Source organism: Canis lupus, chromosome X, assembly GCF_003254725.2.
Source record: "Canis lupus dingo isolate Sandy chromosome X, ASM325472v2, whole genome shotgun sequence".
Classification (NCBI taxonomy): Eukaryota; Metazoa; Chordata; class Mammalia; order Carnivora; family Canidae; genus Canis; species Canis lupus.
In genome coordinates, this window is record NC_064281.1 from 68,719,096 (window position 1) to 68,733,636 (window position 14,541).

Below are 14,541 nucleotides of genomic sequence, written 5' to 3' on the forward strand. Positions count from 1 at the left end.
TTAACCTTCAAGACATTTTCCTAATTACCAAGAAGAGGACAATGTATGTACTGGATACTGTGAATAATGAAGTCAGAGTGACAGGAGGAGTAAAATGTAATAGTAAATACTTCAGTATGTCCTCTTTCATGAAGATCACACTGAACTACGGTGCTCATGACACTCTCAGTTGTGGCGTCACAAGTAAAAATAAAAAGATAAATAAAAAGCAAAAGGAAAGTGATGTGAGGATTATTTGAACCAAGGTTTTTACCTTTAAATAATATCAGAAATTGGAAATAAGGCAGTTATGAAGATGGAAATGGACATACTAGGGAAAAAAAGTAATAAAGATCTGCCCTTCAATTGAAAAAAAAAAAAAAAAGCAAAACAAAAACAACCACCAAAAACTTTTCATGAAGAAGCTATTAGAGAAAATCAACTCATGATAATTAGCATTTTTCCCTTTCTTGATGTTCTACCCTATGCGGATGCACTCCTTCGTTCATTCAGTAGACAAAAATTAAAACGAATACTGTGCTCTTGGCATCCAAAAACATTATCTACTTTTTCTCTTTTTATTTCAGGAAAGAGTCTCCGCTTCAAAACAAAACAGAGCACTAGAAAGATAATTTTTCTCTCTTGGTTAGGTATGGAAAATGGATTTTTTTCCCTAAAAACCTATACCTTTCTGAGGAGGAACTTAGAAAATTCACCTGGTTCATTGATTCTCTGGCCTCTGGGTAAATTTAAGGACTCACACTTTGAAGTAAAAATCAGAGTAGACCGGCTGGGAAGGTTTTAATTGTTGCTCTGCTTTTAATCCCATGACTGGGACGGGGAAATTAGCTCTGTTTGGAGATACCCACGACCCCAGAGCCCTTAGCCAGCCATATTGCCCCTCCTTGCTTTAGCGTTTTTGAGAGAACTGCTACACCTTAGCCTGTCCTGGCGTCACTGACTAGGTAGCGGGAGCGCGCCTGCAAGCGTCAGTCTTGCGGGCTCAGGGCTGGGTTCCTCCCTCTCTTGCATCTTTCCTACCTTAGAAATGGTGCTGTCCACGCCCACAATGCTGCATAGTTCCAAGCATCAAAGCGCTGGACCTCACTAAAGCCACTCGGAGCCACCGACCTGCTAACTCTCCCATGTACTTATTGTCTGGGGTAGCCAAATGCTAGATCTCCCTCCCATCCCCCTCTCTGCCACCCTCAGGACATCAATCTGAAAGGCAAGCGAGGTACCAGAACTGGCTCACCATTGAGTGTGGTATGTGCAGACAGTCTCTTGGTTACAACTACGGTTTTACCTGGCTCATGTTCCTACTTCCACTAATTTGCCTTTAAGTACCCTTTGTATGAGAAACGGTGCTTCTGAATGCTTGTCCTCTAGCTGCAATCAGGGCCCTCATGGGGATCAGGAGAAAAGCACACAGAACAAAAATGAAATAAAACTTCTGTAAGATAATATAAATGAATTAAACTTAAAAGGAAGTTAAGACAGCAGCGAGTGGAGGACCGAGAGGAGCAACGAGTGCCCTAGTTTTTATCCTGCAAAACCCGCAGCCTGAAAGCAGTGCATTTTCCCCAGCAGCGGGTCCGACCTGGGAGCTAGCAGCCAGCACACATTCTGCAGCCTTCGCGAAGCAGCAAACAGTACTTCCTAAGCTTACCTCCTTCTCGCTCTCGCCCTTCTCTCCCAATTCCCGGTCAGCCGGGAGGGTCTGCTCCCGGAGTGGTAGGAGATGTGGGGTGCAGGAAGTGGGGACGTGAGGGGGGTACCCAGCAGTAGGTGCTGCGCCATCCCCTCCCAGCAGGCGGCCCGGGCCTTCGTTTACTTTTCCCCTCACCCTCGCCCTCCACTCATTCAACCCCCCTCTTTTCCCCCTTCTTCCCCACTCTTTAATCCCTCCCCCTTGCCTTTGAAAAGGGCTGGCTGGCCACTGGATCCTTGCAGTCGGCGAACCGTCCGGGAGGGAGGTGCAGTGAGCCTGAGCTACTTGCGGCCGCCCTCGTGGCAAAGCGGAAAGCAAGCTGAACTGAATGCGCCGAGTGACATTAGCAGCGGCGACACAGGCAGATCAGGAAGTCCCGGCATTCTGAACAGCCCCAGAGGCAGCCTCCACAACTCCAGCTGCTACAGGAACTGTGAGCTGTGGCGGTAGAGCTAGCTACAGCAATCGCAGTCTTGGTGGAGCTGGCGGAAGCCTTTTCTCTTTTTTACTACTGTAGAGGCTTCATTCACTGGGTAAGTATCGGGTCCAGGTGCCAGAACAAAGCGCGGCCCGTGAGGCGTGAGTACCGTACTTAGTACGCTGAGGCTTCCTGCTGCACATTCCTGGGGGCTTGACTACAACAAGAATGGTTTTGGAGACGCTTCTGGAGTCCTCCCAACCCCCTGGCCCCATCTGTTCCCTGGAGGTAAGATAAAGCAAACCCCAGGGGTGAGAGCAGGTAGAATATCTTTTGGCTTGACTTGGTTACTTTGCGAAAACTCTCACTTCTGTCAGAAAAGTGTCTACTTGTGAATTTCCCCGACATTGGCCCTGCAGAAAAAGGTCTTTCACTTTAACAGATATAGCCAGCTTCAGTGAGGCTGAGGGAAACTCTAATATCTGAGCAGGTGCTGAGAAAAGATCACACCCCGGACTCTGGCTAGCCCAGCGGAGCTGAGGGAGCTGTGCGTTTGTAATCTCTGAGGGCTTTGGGTTTGGATCCCAGCCAGACTGACTCTAACTCTTGGGGGCTCGACCTTTGGCGCAGAGTGAAGGAGAGTGCAGGGCGACACAGAGTGCGCAGAGTCCCCCAGGCCATTCTGCCTGGTGCTGGCCTCCCCGCCTTTCCTTCCCGCCCTACTTAAGGAGCTGTGGTCAGCCAGCAGCACTTGCTGAATATGGAGGTGGTAGGTGTGGAAAATTCTGCCTAGCTTTAAAAAAGAAATTTCTTATAATCGCGTAGCTGAAAAACAACATACATTCCTCACTTTAAAAAATATATATTTTTTTCTAAGAGCGTAGCTGAACCTAAAATTGTCCCTCTTTCACTAAAGAAATGACTTTTAATCTTTTAGCCAAAAAAACCCCGTAAAACAAAAAACCCACAAAATAACAACAGCGACAAAAACAAAACCGCTTACCTAGCCCATAAATGAATGGCATTTATTAAGATAGAACCTAAAAACAGTTCATCTCTCCACAAAGGAATTATTTAAGCGGCGTAGCCATAAACAGCCCCATTTCTCGAAAATGAATGCCTAAATAAAGACATCATCAGAAAAGGTGACTTTTTAAAAGCATGTAACCGCAAATGGGTGCTTTTCCTTAGAGACTTTAGAAGAGCAGAGGCAGTCTGCCTTCGGTTGGAGACACACGATTTACATGAGTGCTTAGCCACAAATTAACTTCCTTTGGGAAAAAAAAAAAAAAAAAGCGGCGAGGTCCCTTTTCTAGAGTGTACGACGGGAACCACTTCCTTTCTTCCCCCAAAGAAATACTTAGAGTTCAACTGAAAATGGCCTCATCGTTTCCATATGAATTAATTCCAGGTTTTGCCACTTTGGCCGCCTTTGCGATTTTGGGTGCGAGGCGCCCGGCTGCATGTATAGAATGAGTGTTCCCAGGCTTCTGTAGGAGGGGTCTCCCATCTCCGAGTGGGCTGCCCTTCCAAAATATTGGCTGGGGGCGGGGAATCGAAACTTGCGCCACTGCGGCGCACACCCACAAAACAAAGACCTAAGAAGAAGAGAGGGGCTAGCACAAAAGAATAAATTAAATAGCAAGAACAAAACGAAAGCAAGTCCTTGTGTGCAACTATCTCATAATGACATTTATTTATTTATTTTGTATATTTTTTTATTGGAGTTTGATTTGCCAACATATAGCGAAACACCCGGTGCTCATCCTGTCAAGTGCCCCCCTCAGTGCCCATCACCCAATCACCCCAACCCCGGCCCACCTCCCTTTCCACCCCCTCTTGTTCGTTTCCCAGAGTTAGGGGTCTCTCATGTTCGAAGTAAGTCAATCGGAAAATGACAATCATGATGGCATTTAAACCTAGCACAGGAACTGTTTTTGTACCAAGGAAGGTATGGGGAAGAAAGTGATTAAAAACCGGGATAGGCTGGGAAGGGGGCCAAAAATATCGGAAGGAGGCGATGGTGTTGGAGGGGCTGCTTGCGTGCTGTTAAGCGCTGCAACAGGGAAACAACCTGAGGAGAGTGCAGAGAATTCTGAACACAGCCTAACACCTGAGAAGGTAGTGGAGCCTTAGGACCAAAGCGACTCTTCCTCCTCCCATCAAAGGTAAAAAAAAAAAAAAAAAAAAAAAAAAAAAAAGGTTACTTGCGGGGCACCCTTTTGAACTTGGTAAAGACTAAATGGAATTCCACTCTTAATCTTATTTGAAACAAACTCGCACAATCACAGCTGGAAATCTAAGCCTCAGGGCTGTCCTTCAGCCTGTGTATGTTGCAGGAGGTGGGGGTTTGACAGCAAGTAGAAGTGACATTATGTGTAGATCCCCTCCCCTTTCTCCCTTTGTCTGGTTCATCCGAGGAAGTGAGGACGCTGTGCGGGCGGTTTTGACGAATGAGCCAAGAGATAGAAGCGCTAAGGTCTAAAGATATCTTTCTCCCTCTACTAAATTAAGAATTGCCTCGCGCAGCTCGCACGGGCTAAGTCCAGCCACCGCTGCCATCGCGCTGCTTCTGCCAAGCGGCAAGGGAGCGTCTCCGTCCGCGAAGCCCGAGAACCTTTTTCTCCAGTCGTCTTCTGGGCAGCCCCTCCTTCTGGCAATGATGTCAGCCCTGGAGAGGCAAGGCCAAGAAGAAGCCAGGCGCGTGGTGGGTTCACCAGTGCTAGCAGCCCTGCTCCGCGCGCTCCCCGTGCGCAGCCGCATTGCTTCCTTTCGGCCTCCATCCCTACTCTAGCTCTCAGCCCCTCCTTCCAGTTTACCAGCTCCTCCGAGGCGCGCAGAGACCTGGGAGGCGGGAGAGACTACTGCGGGCTGGGCTGCAGCCAGCGCGTTGAACCTCGGGATCAAACACAAATTTAAGATCTCTCACTCCTTTTCTCCTTTGCCTTCCCCTCCCCCCGGCCTCTCCCCCTTTCAGTTTACTCCTTCACTATTAACTGTGAAGTTACTTATTTAGGCATTGTAGAGGGCAAGCTCTTCGGATAAAATAATAATAGTTACCACTGTTAAATTTCCGCTGTTTTCTCTCCTTCCTGAATGATAAGGGGGGTGTGAAGACTGGTGTCTCTAAAATCCCGTGGACAGGCCTCTTTTCTCTAGCAACAGAGCAAGCTCTCTAGAAAGCCAAGAGCATCTTCCTGGCAAAGAAACGGTGCGGTGGGGGAGGGGGTCAACTGAAGGCGGTGGCGCCTTGTGAGGAGTCCCCTTCACTGAAAGAGGGGCCTGGAAATTGGGAGTTGTGAAAAGAAAAGTTCTAGTTGCTGCTGCTGCAGAGGAGAGGCCACCGTGCTCTTTGTGATAAGGATGCACAGTCGCTTTTTGGAGACCAGCGCGCCAAATTGGGAAGATTCAGGAATGGGATTTTTCAAGTCACAAGCCTCTATAGGCTTCCTCTGTGTTTACTTTTCTCCTTTTAAGGACAACCCAGCTGCTTTCCCGTATTTGAGGCTAATCCTTTTCCCAAAAGGATTGCTGACAATCTTTTCTTTACTTTGGGAGAAGGACCCCAGCAGGCAGCTGAGAAGGTTGCATAGGGCAAGAGGGAGGGGAACTAGGCAAGATGTAGGCAACTGGATCTCAGAACTGTTAACCTTCCCAAGGGAATTACATTCAGAGAGGATCACAACAAACTACTTACTGATTGTATGTTGGTTTGGAGGCAGGTGGGAAATTTTGAGGGAAGGGAGCAGGAGGAAATAATTGTTACGTTTTGTAAATCTAGGATTTTTTGTTTTCTTCTAACCTTTGCTAGAAGGCTTCCCTTATGTGGTATATTAGAAAAGGCAGCAAATTTAAACTTGATTTGCGTTTGAAATACAGAAATGGGAAGGAAACACAGACCAAGCATAAAAACACTCGTTTTCTAGAGTTCAATTATTTGCTGAAGGTTGAAAGGAGTCCTTTTTGTTTTTTGTTTGTTTGTTTTTGTTTTAATCTCTGGATTGCAATTCTGATGGACCTGCAAGTAGTGCTGGTTTTGGCAGATGGAATTCCTGGCAGAATGGATTCCAAGTTTCACACTATTTATTCTCCTGGTATCCAAATTTTTATGGTTTTTCCAAGAGAGAAATTCCTGATAGCTTCCAGAATGTTGGTGGCAGGAAAAAATCTGGTAAGAGCCTTAGAAAGCAGAAATTTCCCCTTTTCTCTATGCAATCAGTCCACAACAGCCTTTAGCCAATTTATAAGGTTCCTTTTTTTAATATAATAAATTTATTTTTTATTGGTGTTCGATTTGCCAACATACAAAATAACACCCAGTGCTCATCCCGTCAAGTGCTCCCCTCAGTGCCTGTCATCCATTCACCCAACCCCCGCCCTCCTCCCCTTCCACCACCCCTAGTTCTAGTTCCTTTCCCAGAGTTAGGAGTCTCTGATGTTCTGTCTCCCTTTCTGATATTTCCTACCCATTTCTTCTCCCTTCCCTTCTATTCCCTTTCACTATTATTTATATTCCCCAAATGAATGAGACCATATAATGTTTGTCCTTCTCCGATTGACTTATTTCACTCAGCATAATACCCTCCAATTCCATCCACATTGAAGCAAATGGTGGGTATTTGTCATTTCTAATGGCTGAGTAATATTCCATTGTATACATAAACCACATCTTCTTTATCCATTCATCTTTCAAAGGACACCAAGGTACCTTCCACAGTTTGGCTATTGTGGACATTGCTGCTAGAAACATCGGGGTGCAGGTGTCCCGGTGTTTCATTGCATCTGCATCTTTGGGGTAAATCCGCAGCAATGCAATTGCTAGGCCATAGGGCAGTTCTATTTTTAACTCTTTGAGGAACCTCCACACAGTTCTCTAGCGTGGCTGCACCAGTTCACATTCCCACCAACAGTGTATGAGGGTTCCCTTTTCTCTGCATCTTCTCCAACATTTGTGGTTTCCTGCCTTGTTAATTTGCCCCATTCTCACTGGTGTGAGGTGGTATCTCATTGTGGTTTTGATTTGGATTTCCCTGATGACAAGTGATGCAGAGCATTTTCTCATGTGCTTATTGGCCATGTCTAGGTCTTCCACTGTGAGATTTCTCTTCATGTCTTTTGCCCATTTCATGATTGGATTGTTTGTTTCTTTGGTGTTCAGTTTAATAAGATCTTTATAGATCTTGGAAACTAGCCCTTTATCTGATATGTCATTTGCAAATATCTTCTTCCATTCTGTAGGTTGTCTTTTAGTTTTGTTGACTGTTTCCGTTGCTGTGCAAAAGCTTCTTATCTTGATGAAGTCCCAATAGTTCATTTTTGCTTTTGCTTCTTTTGCCTTCGTGGATGTATCTTGCAAGAAGTTACTGTGGCCGAGTTCAAAAAACGGTGTTGCCTGTGTTCTCCTCTAGGATTTTGATGGACTCTTGTCTCACATTTAGATCTTTCATCCATTTTGAGTTTATTTTTGTGTATGGTGAAAGAGAGTGGTCTAGTTTCATTCTTCTGCATGTGGATGTCCAATTTTCCCAGCACCATTTATTGAAGAGGCTGTCGTTCTTCCAGTGGATAGTCTTTCCTTCTTTATCGAATATTAGTTGACCATAAAGTTTGAGGGTCCACTTCTGGATTCTCTATTCTGTTCCTTGATCTATGTGTCTGTTTTTGTGCCACAACCACACTGTCCTGATGACCACAGCTTTGTATTACACCCTGAAATCTGGCATTGTGATGCCCCCAGCTATGGTTTTCTTTTTTAAAATTCCCCTGGCTATTCGGGGTCCTTTCTGATTTCACACAAATCTTAAAATAATTTGTTCTAACTCTCTGAAAAAAGTCCATGGTATTTTGATAGGGATTGCATTAAACGTGTAAATTGCCCTGGGTAACATTGACATCTTCACAATATTAATTCTGCTAATCCATGAGCATGGAATATTTTTCCATCTCTTTGTGTCTTCCTCAATTTCTTTCAGAAGTGTTCTATAGTTTTTAGGGTATAGATCCTTTACCTCTTTACTTAGGTTTATTCCTAGGTATCTTATCCTTTCGGGTGCAATTGTCAATGGGATTGACTCCTTAATTTCTCTTTCTTCAGTCTCATTGTTAGTGTATAGAAATGCCATTGATTTCTGGGCATTGATTTTGTATCCTGCCACGCTACCAAATTGCTGTATGAGTTCTACCAATCTTGGGGTGGAGGCTTTTGGGTTTTCTATGTAGAGTATCATGTCATCAGCGAAGAGGGAGAGTTTGACTTCTTTGCCAATTTGAATGCGTTTAATGTCTTTTTGTTAACTGATTGCTGAGGCTAGGACTTCCAGCACTATGTTGAATAGCAGTGGTGAGAGTGGACATCCCTGTCTTGTTCCTGATCTTTGGGGAAAGGCTCCCAGTGCTTCCGCATTGAGAATGATATTTGCTGTGGGCTTTTCGTAGATGGCTTTTAAGATGTTGAGGAATGTTCCATCTATCCAACACTCTGAAGAGTTTTGATCAGGAATGGATGCTGTAGTTTGTCAAATGCTTTCTCTACATCTAATGAGAGGATCCTATGGTTCTTGGTTTTTCTCTTGCTGATATGATGAGTCACATTGATTGTTTTATGAGTGTTGAACCAGCCTTGTGTCCCGGGAATAAATCCTACTTGGTCATGGTGAATAATCTTCTTAAAGTACTGTTGTATCCTATTGGCTAGTATCTTGTTGAGAATTTTTGCATCCATGTTCATCAGGGATATTGGTCTATAATTCTCCTTTCTGGTGGGATCTTTGTCTGGTTTTGGAATTAAGGGGATGCTGGCCTCATAGAATGAATTTGGATGTACTCCATCTCTTTCTATCTTTCAAAACAGCTTTAGTAGAATAGGTACGGTTTCTTCTTTAAATCATAGAATTCCCCAGGGAAGCCATCTGGCCCTGGACTTTTATGTCCTGGGAGGTTTTGGATGACTGGTTCAATTTCCTCCCTGGTTATTGGCCTGTTCAGGTTTTCTATTTCTTCCTGATCCAGTTTTGGTAATTTGTGGCTTTCCAGAAATGCGTCCATTTCTTCTAGATTGCCTAATTTATTGGGGTATAGATGCTCATAATATGTTTTTAAAATCATTTGTATTTCCCTGGTGCTGGTAGTGATCTCTCCTTTCTCATTCATGATTTTATTAATTTGAGTCTTCTCTCTCTTCTTTTTAATAAGGCTGGGTAATGGATTATCTATCTTATTAGTTCTTTCAAAGAACCAACTCCTGGTTTTGTTGATCTGTTCCACAGTTCTTCTGGTCTCGATTTCGGTGAGCTCTCCTCGAATCTTTATTAACTCTTCTGCTGGGTGTGGGATCTATTTGCTGTTTCTTCTCTAGCTCCTTTATGTGTAAGGTTAGCTTTTGTATTTGAGTTCTTTCCAGTTTTTGGATGGATGCTTGTGTTGCGATGTATTTCCCCTTCAGGACTGCTTTTGCTGCATCCCAAAGATTTTGAACGATTGTGTCTTCATTCTCATTAGTTTCCATGAATCTTTTTAATTCTTCCTTAATTTCCTGGTTGACCCTTTCATCTTTTAGCAAGATGGTCCTTAACCTCCACGTGTTTGAAGTCCTTCCAAACTTCTTGTTGTGATTTAGTTCTAATTTCAAGGCATTATGGTCTGAGAATATGCAGGGGACGATCCCAATCTTTTGGTATTGGTTCAGACCTGATTTGTGACCCAGTATGTGGTCTATTCTGGAGAAAGTTCCATGTGCACTTGAGAAGAATGTGAATTCAGTTGAGTTTGGATGTAAAGTTCTGTAGATATCTGTGAAATCCATCTGGTCCATTGTATCATTTAAAGCTCTCGTTTCTTTGGAGATGTTGTGCTTAGAAGACCTATCGAGTGTAGAAAGCGCTAGATTGAAGTCACCAAGTATAAGTTTATTATTATTCAAGTATGTCTTAATTTTGGTTATTAATTGATTGATATATTTGGCAGCTCCCACATTCTGGGCATATATATTGATGATTGTTAAGTCCTCTTGTTGTATAGATCCTTTAAGTATGATATAGTGTCCCTCTTCATCTCTCACTACAGTCCTTGGGGTAAATTTTAGTTTATCTGATAGAAGGATGGCTACCCCTGCTTTCTTTTGAGGGCCATTTGAATGGTACATGGTTCTCCAACCTTTTATTTTCAGGCTGTAGGTGTCCTTATGTCTCAAATGTGTCTCCTGTAGACAGCAAATAGATGGTTCCTGCTTTTCTATCCAGTCTAAAACCCTGCGCCTTTTGATGGGTCATTAAGCCCGTTCACATTCAGTTAGTATTGAGAGATATGAGTTTAGTGTCATCATGATATCTATTCAGTCCTTGTTTTTGTGGATTGTTCCACTGAACTTCTTCTTAAAGGGAAATTTTAAGAGTCCCCCTTAAAATTTCTTGCAGAGCTGGTTTGGAGGTCACATATTCTTTCAGTTCTTGCCTGTCTTGGAAGCTCTTTATTTCTCCTTCTATTCTGAATGAGAGCCTTGCTGGATAAAGTATTCTTGGTTGCATGTTTTTCTCATTTAGGATCCTGAATATATCCTGCCAGCACTTTCTGGCCTGCCAGGTCTCTGTATGAGGTCTGCTGTTACCCTAATACTCCTCCCCATATAAGTTAGGGATTTCTTGTCTCTTTGTGCTTTAAGGATCTTCTCTTTGTCTTTGGAATTTGCAAGCTTCCCTATTAAATGTGGAGGTGTTGAATGGTTTTTATTGATTTTAGGGGGGGATCTCTCTATGTCCTGGATCAGAATGCCTGTTTCCCTTCCCAGATTAGGAAAGGTTTCAGCTATGATTTGTTCAAATACATATTCTGGACGTCTGTCCCTTTGGGCGCTCTCGGGAACCCCAATTAAACGTAGATTTTTTTCCTCAGGCTGTCACTTATTTCCCTTAATCTATCCTCATGTTCTTTTAATTGTGTCTTTTTTCGTCAGTTTCCCTCTTTGCCATCAACTTGTCTTTTATGTCACTTACTCGTTTTTCCACCTCGTTAATCCTCGTCGTTAGGACCTCTATTTTGGGTTGCATCTCATTCAATTGATTTTTAATTTCTGCCTGATTAGATCTAAATTCTGCAGTAATTTTTGAGTCCTTTATGCTTTTTTCTAAAGCTACCAGTAGCTTTATAATAGTGCTTCTGAATTGGCTTTCTGACATTGAGTTGTAATCCAGATTTTGTAACTCTGTGGGAGAGAGGACTGTTTCTGATTCTTTCTTTTGAGGTGAGGTTTTCCTTCTAGTCATTTTACTCAGTGCAGAGTGGCCAAAAACAAGTTGTTTGGGAAAAGGAGAAAAAGAGAGAAGAGAAAGAAGGAAAGAAAAAGAAAAAAAGAAAGAAGAAAAAAGGAGGAAAAAGGGGGGGACTGCTGAAGCAAACTGAAATCAAAAAACAAACAAACAAAAAAAAAAACAAGGGGGTGTATCCTCTGATTCTGTATTCTGTAAGTCCCTCTACTTCCCCTGGAACTTTCCAGTGCTGTTTGGTCAATAATTTGTTTCTCCCCTGTCCCTCTAGCTGGTCTTTGGGGAGGGGCCTGCTATGCTGATTTTCACGTGTTAGCACTTGGGGGAGCTGCTCAGCCCTGTGCCTGCTTGCATAAGGATGGAATGTTCAGTATATATATCTGTGAAATCTATTTGGTACAATGTATCATTTAAGGCCCTTGTTTCTTTGTAATGTTGTGCTTAGAATATCTGTCATTTGCAGAAAGTGTGGTGTTGAATTCTTCTACTTTCAGTAAGTTATTATCTAAGTATCTCTTTACTTTGGTTATTAATTGATTGATATACTTGGATCTCCCACATTTAGGAAAAATAAATAATGATGGCTATAATTGTCATTTCCAGCCCAGATCTGAAAGGATAATTCTTTTTCCTAGCTACTCTTCTCAACTCAAATGTGTAGATTTAGGAAAATAAGAAAAGGAAAGGAAAAAGAAAGAATAGACTAAATCCTCAGATAATTTTTCTCTCTTTAATAAAACTAATTTAATTAATATATCTTTTAGCCTGAAAATAATAAAAGCAATTTGTTGATGAATTTAATTAAACTATATAAAATTAATTTATTTTTAAAATATTTAAGTGATTAGAATACAAGTTGAGATTTGTACTGATTTTAGAATTTATTTACTGTTATATGAAATGAAAATAAAACATTAAGTTTTCTACCACACTTTGTTTTAATCCATTCTCCTAGCTAATACCATTAATTTTATAGTATCCTATGTTTAAATCATTTTTATATTTATATCATATCATTTTGAAAGTATATATATTAATGTAGTCTCAAAAGATTTTGAATAGAAAAAGAAAGAATGGTTATACCTATTTTTTTTCCAGTGGGAAAACTGAAGGTTTTCAACTGAAGTGAAATCAAATAGGCTTTCCAGATGGTAAGAGGGGAATCTTATACAGGATTGGTGGTTTTCAGTCTCTAGACTTGGGCTTTATCCAGCATCCCACATTGCTTATCATTTCTTTGAGTATATTTTTTGGAAGTTTTGAATGTAAAAAACAACAAAAAAAATTCAGTTTTTAGAACATCTATATTGTTATATAGTATCTATTTTAGGGAATATTCTTCAATGATTTTTAAGTAGTGGTTTTCTTCTGACATGCCATCTGTGAAGCAACATGTGTTTGGGAATTAACTTTGTATAGGTTTGGATCACATCAAGCAAAAGGACATTAAGCTTCCAATATGCAAATCATTGTTATCTTCAGGCTTCTAATCTTTATCCTATGGTTTTTGGTATGGAAAATGAGAGCAGTTTTATTTAAATTGTGTGAACTAAATATATTTTGTGATTTATTGATTTATATATCTTTAGTACCTATAGAGTGACCTTGGGCAAATAACTTAATCTCCCTGGAGTACAATTTTCCCAAAAGTAAAATGAAAAGTAAAAAAAGAAAATGTAAATTATTTCAAGTCCTTTTTCAATGAAAAAAGTATGTTTTACAAAAATCAATAGTCATATAAAGCATTCTTTCTTTGTCCCATGGTACTGCAGGGATTACCAGTTTTACTGCATTGATCCATTAACAACTAAAAAAGTATTGCTTGCCAAACATTATACTACTTTAGATGTGGGGTTTGGACTGGGTTGTGAAGGATGACCATTAAAGAGTTTAAAGTAGTACCTGCTTACATTCTGATTGGGCAAAACCAGTGAACAACAAAAATAGCAAAGTAATATGTAGTCACATCAAATTAAATTCAACATACATTGAGTGCCAGGTGGTATATTACAGTATGCCAAATATGGTCCAGGTTTTATAAACTCTGGAAGTAGAGGAGACCAGAAAGATCATTTGGTCCAACTCCTTCATTTTACAGTAAGTAAACTCAGGGTATAGGAGTTCATGTAAGGCATTGGGTGATAGCATTAATACTCCACAACCTTACCTGTTCCCTGCTTTGCTTGAATGCAATAATAGTTTTGTACCTTATCAGAAAGTTAAATATATCCAAGACTTGTTTAATTCTTTGGCTTTATTAGGCTCAATAAGTTCCCAATTTGACTCAGAGAAGGAAAATACTATGTTTTCCATATTTTCTTTTGAATTAGATTTAAAATGTCTTTGTTGTTCATGTTATAAAACATGGAAAATGAGGTTTTGACATGAAGGCTAAATAAATAAAGTATCAATGTATTAAAGTTTATAAATATTTTAACTGTTTAAAAAACTTGAAAACCCATTTACTTAAAATGGCAAGCAATATACATTCCTCAAAGGATGGTTTTATTTTTATAAATGTGTATTTACCTAAATACTTAGAAGTACATTTTCTGAAGTTTTAAATATAATTTGGGAATGATTTTAACTTTGGTCTGTTTTCTACATGATCTTATTTTCCATGCTGGGGTATATGTCTGTTAGGGAATACAATTCAGGTAAAGGTAGTCTGGCAAAATATGGCAAAGCAAAGCTTTGATTTCTTCCCTGAATAAACTTAGACTTATTTTTTTTACTTTGTGGCACACAGAAGGCTAGGGACTGTTTTTCAGTTTAGTGTGAAACATGCAACCTCTTTGAAACTGCCTAGGCTGGCTTCTCTCTCCCACTTCTAATATTATATATGTAGAATACCTTAACTGTTATTTACCAGGTTTTTTTTTTTTTTTTGCTACTTTTACTTGTGTCATGTCTTGTAATCCACTTCAAGTTTGATAGCATTGTGATCTGAAAATATTCATGGTATATCTGTTTGTACTGATTGAGACTTGAATTGTTTTTGTTGTTTTAAGATTTTATTTATTTATTTGAGACAAACAGAGAAGAGTGAAAATGAGAGCAGGAGCGAGAGAGAGGCAGAGATACAGGCAGAGGAAGAAGCAGGCTCCATGCAGGGATCCTGATGTGGGACTTGATCCTGGGACTCCAGGATCACGCCGTGAGCCAATGGCAGGCAG

The 14,541-nt window shown here is 41.1% G+C and overlaps 1 protein-coding gene across 2 annotated transcripts in view; it reads left to right on the top strand.

The window, feature by feature from the left end:
- The first annotated feature begins 1,877 nt into the window (after positions 1–1,877).
- Positions 1,878–14,541, top strand: part of PCDH11X (protocadherin 11 X-linked) — a 389,751-nt gene continuing 377,087 nt past the window's right edge. For both annotated transcript variants that reach the window (XM_035711458.2, XM_049107471.1), the window contains exon 1: positions 1,878–2,223. The gene's annotated coding sequence lies outside the window, so the exon portion shown is untranslated. The remainder of the gene's footprint in view (positions 2,224–14,541) is intronic.